This window comes from Salarias fasciatus, chromosome 7 (genome assembly GCF_902148845.1).
Source record: "Salarias fasciatus chromosome 7, fSalaFa1.1, whole genome shotgun sequence".
Lineage (NCBI taxonomy): Eukaryota > Metazoa > Chordata > Actinopteri > Blenniiformes > Blenniidae > Salarias > Salarias fasciatus.
The window spans coordinates 3,736,544-3,742,543 of record NC_043751.1 but is presented as its reverse complement, the minus strand read 5'-3'; the positions used below and the strand labels follow the sequence as shown (position 1 = coordinate 3,742,543).

General features: G+C 50.1%; 1 pseudogene; it reads right to left on the bottom strand.

Moving 5' to 3' along the window:
• Positions 1-748: 748 nt before the first annotated feature.
• On the bottom strand, positions 749-1,747 carry LOC115391402 (ATP-sensitive inward rectifier potassium channel 15-like; annotated as a pseudogene).
• Positions 1,748-6,000: the final 4,253 nt, after the last annotated feature.

Below are 6,000 nucleotides of genomic sequence, written 5' to 3'. Positions count from 1 at the left end.
AGGTAGAAAAAAACACAAATGCAGAGATTTAAATTTAAGACGTGAACTCTGGTGGATTAGCTTAAACTTTTCTAATTCTCACGCATTTTTGTGTCATGGGTGCAAGGGTGGAAGGACGCAGGCAGCAGGCATGGTTGGAAAGGGTCTTTTATTCCGAAAACTCAGGAGGTCAGGAACTCAGGAAAAGGCAAACAGAGCTGAGGTGCAGGCAGGGACACGGACGCAGGAAGACAGACGCACAAGGAGCCGACAAGACGCACCAGGAGAGCAGGACTTAAAATAGGGGGGCAGGACAGGTGGAGCACATTAGGGAGATAACGAGACAGACCAGAGGGAGAACAAGAGGAGCAGGCAGGTGACCAGGCAGGAGAACATGAGGGCAGACCAACACAAAACAGGACCCGAGCGCCCCCACATGGGTGCAGGGGCACAGGGCGTGACATTTTGTGGTAAAGGTGTGTACATTTTTGTGGTTTTTGCAATGATTAAAGTTGCTGAACACATTAAATACATTCCCTTTCACATCTATGTCTTCTTCTGCAGAGAAACGTCCAACGGGATGCTGTTCTGTGAACTCCACTGACGCTGTTTTGTAGTTTTAGATCACTTTGTCTCATATATCCCTTTCAACTACAAATCACATTTCACTGGTCAAGCTGCTACGAATTTCTCCTGTATTTTACGTTTTCTATTCAGTCTCTTTGTTACCTAAAAAACATTTCATTGCCTGATATTTCTGATAAACAGTTTACTCCTTCTTGTAGTCCTCCAGTTTCAGCTTCTCCGTGTTGTTGCTGATGAACGCCGGGCCGTTGCTCGCCTGCACTTTGTCGAAGAACTTGAAGTTGGCCACGTAGCGGCCGCTGGGCGTGCTGAACAGCACCGGCTTGAACTCGTAGCCTCACAGGATCTCCTGCGGGACGTAGGAGGTGCGGCTCTGACACGTGGCCGCCGTGGGCTCCATGGTGGCGTTGAGGGTGACGAGCAGCTCGAAGTCGCGGGTGAGCAGGTTCTCCGCCGTCAGGCCGGACAGGGGGCTGCGCTCGTCCAGGACGTGGTAGAAGGTGAGAGGCAGGATGAGGAACGGGCTCTCGCCGCTGGAGTCCATGTGGAAGTCCACCGAGCTCTCCTCCTCCGTCACGTTGGACTGGAACAGCTTCCCCGTCAGCTGGCACTGGATGAGCAGGCTCTAACTCATGTTGGCCACCCTCAGCATCAGGCACAGCTGGCCCCGGCGCCGGCACACCACCGCCGACTGGCTGAACTTGATGGCCTCCGCCCGCTTCTTGGGCCGCGCCAGCTTGGCCAGGAAGGCGCCGGTGACGAAGATCTCGGCCAGGCCGGTGATGACGAGCTGGGCCACCGGGGTGAAGATGGCCAGCGGGCACTCCTCGGAGATGCAGCGGAAACCGTAGCCGATGGCGGTCTGAGACTCCAGCGAGAAGAGGAAGGCCCCCGTCAGCGTCTCCACGTTCAGAACGCAGGGCGTGTGGTTGGAGCTCAGGCCCGGCTCGAAGTCGCCGTTCCCCATGCCGATGAAGTAGAAGATGACCCCGAAGATGAACCAGGTCATGATGAAGGTGGAGGCGAACAGGGTGAGCTTGTAGCGCCACTTCATGTCCACCGCCGTGGTCCAGATGTCGTGCAGGTACAGCTTCACCATGCCCTCCACGTTGTCGATGCGCACGTTGTTGTGGCCGTCCTTGTTGACGATCCTCCTCAGGACCGCCGACTTCCTGCCTGCCATGCTGCTCCCAGTCAGAGGAAGATGAATGAACGGAGGTTTGGCTTCGGCTTCAGCCACAGACGAGCTGACGGAGCAAGAAGAGGAGGAGGAGCGTTGGACCTTCGTTTGAATGATGCACACAAGCTTAAAATCTGAACAGGAATAGGTTTAGAATTCCTCACCAAGCTGTTGAATTTAATATGAAAGGCACGTCTCAGTTACAAAGCTACAAAGAAATATTGTTTCTATAAAATGCATTCAAGTAAATGTGAAGGTCACCATTTGGACAGTGTTTCCGTCTTTTACACTGATCTCATGAGCTGGGTGTTACAGAGACGATCTAATCGAGGGTCTTCGGGAGGAAGTTCCTCCACCCTCAAACAGCTTGACCAACTCCACACCTGCTCTGTCTCGTGCCAAATAATCAAATGTTTTTCAGATGCTTTAATATTAGTGTTTATTGTAACCCTGAAGCATATTTTCTCCATTTAGTTTGTTTCCACTGCAATCACAGGGAATTCTGTTCTAAAATGTGTTTTTTAACAAAATGATCTTTTTTTGATCCTGATCATTAATCAGTAATTAAATAACAAGAAGTTCTGACAGGAAAAGACGTCCTCCAACCCTGAGAGTTGAATTTTCCACTGATAATCTGATTTAATGACCGTTTTATCACACATTAGTCTTTATTACTGTTACGTTGTTTGTTAGTATGCCAAAATTGCACAATCAAGGAAGACCAAAGTGTATACTGACTGCAGTTCACCTTGAAACTAGGACTACCTTCAGATCTTCTGGAAATATGAAGAGTTGAATGAAGTTGTTGTATGAAAATACAGAATTGGTGGATTAATTTTTGCACAGAGCCGTCACGGCGTCCACATCCCGACAGGACAAAGCGACTCTTGACACAGCTCTCTTTCTGTGTCACAGACACATGAAGTCCAGGATGAGCAGACATTCAATGAAACACTGAGAAACAAAGTCAGAAAGCAGCAAGAAAACCAGCCAGAAAGGAATAATAATAATAATAATAATAATAATAATAATAATACATTTTATTTGTATAGTGCTTTTCAAGACACTCAAAGTCGCTTCACAATACAAAAAGATAAATAAAACACAGCAGCATAAAATCAACAAAAGAAAAAAAACAACATCAAATGCAATTCTGAACAGGTGGGTTTTGAGTTTTTTCTTGAAGGTGGGGAGGTCGGAGCAGTCACGGAGAGGTTGGGGCAGTGAGTTCCAGAGGGTGGGGGCGGCGATGGAGAAGGCTCTGTCTCCCCAGGTTGGGAGCCTGGTCCTACACGGCAGGGACAGCAGGTTGGAGGTGGAGGAGCGGAGGGAGCGAGATGGAGTGTGGAGGTGGAGCAGGTCTGTGAGGGATGGAGGGGCCAGATTATGGAGAGCTTTGAAGGTGATCAGGAGGAGTTTGAAGTGGAGCGCTGAGGGACGGGGAGCCAGTGGAGCTGGTGGAGGACAGGGGTGATGTGTTCACAGAAGCGGGTGTGGGTGAGGAGGCGGGCAGCGGAGTTTTGAATGTACTGTAGTTTATTGAGAGTTTTGGATGGTGTACCGTAAAGAATGTTGTTGCAGTCGTCGATTCTGGAAGTGATGAAAGCATGGACTAAAGTTTCAGCAGCAGAGAAGGAGAGTGATGGGCGGAGTCGAGCTGTATTTTTGAGGTGGAAGAATGCAGTCCGGGTTATGCGTTTGATGTGGGGGTCAAATGATAGAGTGGGGTCGAGGAGAACACCGAGGTTGCGGATCAGCGGGGATGGAGTGAGTGTAGAGTTATCAAAATTTAAGGTGAACTGTTGTGCGGATTTGGTGATGTTGTGAGGACCGATGATGATGATGATGTCTGTTTTGTCACTGTTTAGTTTGAGAAAGTTGTGATTCATCCATGTTTTGATGTCTGTGAGGCACTGGGTGAGGGGGGGTGGATGTTGGGGTGTATGGATGTGGTGGAGATGTAAAGTTGTATGTCGTCAGCGTAGCAGTGGAAGCGGAGACCGTGACGACGGATGATGTTGCCGAGGGGGAGGAGGTAGAGGATGAAGAGGAGAGGACCAAGCACCGAACCTTGGGGAACGCCCTGTGGCAGGGGGGCTATGGAGGAGGAGCAGCGGTTGATGTGGACGAACTGTTGACAATCGGAGAGGTATGACTGAAACCAGGACAGAGCGGAGCCGGCGATGTTGAGGGTGGATTTGAGGCGAGACAGGAGGATGGAGTGGCTGATGGTGACGAAAGCTGCTGTGAGGTCCAGGAGGATGAGGATGTTAAGATGGCCAGAATCAGAAGAGAGGAGGAGATCATGAGTGATTTTTCATAGAGCTGTTTCAGTGCTGTGTTTTGAACGGAAGCCGGACTGGAAGGGTTCATAGAGACTGTTTGAGCTGAGGTGGGTTTGGAGTTGAGAAGCAATGACTCGTTCGAGGACTTTGGACAGAAAGGGAAGGTTGGAAATGGGCTGGAAGTTTGCAGGGTTGTCGGGGTCGAGACCAGGTTTTTTGAGAATGGGGGTGATGGCAGCCAGCTTGAGAGACTGTGGGACAGATCCGGATGAGAGTGAGGAGTTTATGATTTGAGTGATGAGCGGAGAGATTATGGGAAGACAGGTTTTAATGAGTGAGGAGGGAATGGGATCCAGGGAGCATGTTGGAGTTTTAATGCCAGATAAAATTTGTGTTAACTGAGCAGAGGAAATGGGTGAGAAGTGAGAGAACTGTGGACAGGAAGCAGGGGGAGGAGAGTCAGGTGCAGCAATGGGGGCGGCAGAGAGGTCAATGGAAATGGAAATGGTGTCAATTTTGGACTGAAAGAAAGACTGAAAACTATTGCATTTGTCAGTAGTGAATGAGGATGAAGTGTTATTACGGGGCTTGAGAAGTGTGTTTATGGTAGTGAAGAGTGCCTTGGGGTTATTGGAGCCGGAGTGGATAAGGTTGGAGTAATAACAGGACCGAGCAGAGTTGAGTGCATCTTTGTCTTGCTGAATGTATTCTGTGTAGATCTGTAAATGCACAGTAAGACCTGAGAGACTGTCTTAGTTTTGGTGGGGGCAAGTTCATGGAGGCAGGAGGAGAGAGTGTTGTTGTAATGAGAGACCAGATCAGAGGGGTTATCAGACGGTGGTGGAGGGGAGGTGGTCAGTTTGGTGGTGAGGAGGGCTGAAAGTGCAGGTGGATCGATGGATTTGAGGTTTCTGAAGGTTATTTCACGTTTTATTTTGGGGGCTGTGAGAGGAATGTGTCTGCTGAATGTGATGGCTCAGTGATCCGATATGTTGAGGTTATGGCTGGAAAGGTTGTGTATAGTGGGACCAGTGGAGCAGATGAGATCGAGAAAATGGCCGTGATTGTGTGTGGGAAAATTGACATACTGAGTGATATTGAAGCAGATGAGAAGGTCCAGGAATTCAGCAGCAGGTTTGGAGTTTGGATTGTCAATGTGAAAATTGAAGTCACCGAGCAGGAGGATGGATGAGGAGATGGAACTTAACTGGGTCAAAAAGTCTGTGAGTTCTGATAGGAAGGAGGTGTTGGGCTTTGGGGGACGGTAGATGACAGCAGTGACAAGTGGAGAGGGACCGGACAGTTTGAAGGCAGTGTGTTCGAAGGAGTGGGTGTTTGTGAGGGATATGGGAGTTAATTTAATGTCCACGGGTTTGTGCCAGGTTTCAGTCAAACAGAGAAAATCCAGTTTATTGTCAGTGATGTATTCATTTAGAATGAGTCCCTTATTATTGAGTGAGCGGGTGTTGAGGAGGGAGAAACTGAGGTGACGTGTGTTGGTTGTGTGCTATGGGTCCCGGGGGAGAGGGCGGAGATTGGTCCGACTCACGTGTGGATTGTTGTGATGACGTAATGCGGAAGTGGCTGAACGATGAGACCAGATGGAGGGAATGGCGTTTTCAGAGGCGATGTGGCGGGAGAATGAGCGCCCAGATCCCCGATGAGGAGGACGGGAGCTGCGGAGGAGTCCGAGGTGCTGGAGAGAGGCGGCGCAGGCCGGACGACGGCTGTTGTTGAGCCCACGGAGCGCAGAGGCGGAGGACTGCAGCGGCGGCATGCTCCGAGTGGCAGATGCTAGCAGGGAGCTAGCATTAGCTTCAGACCGGCGGAGCTGGATACTGGCGGGATGAGGCTGATGATTAAATCCAGAGAGGCAAAGAGAGCTGACAAGAGTCCACAGGATGCAAGTCATCGCCCAGCAAGGAGTCCGGTGGAAGGCCGAAGCCTGGGGTCCAGTGTGAGGACGGGCTG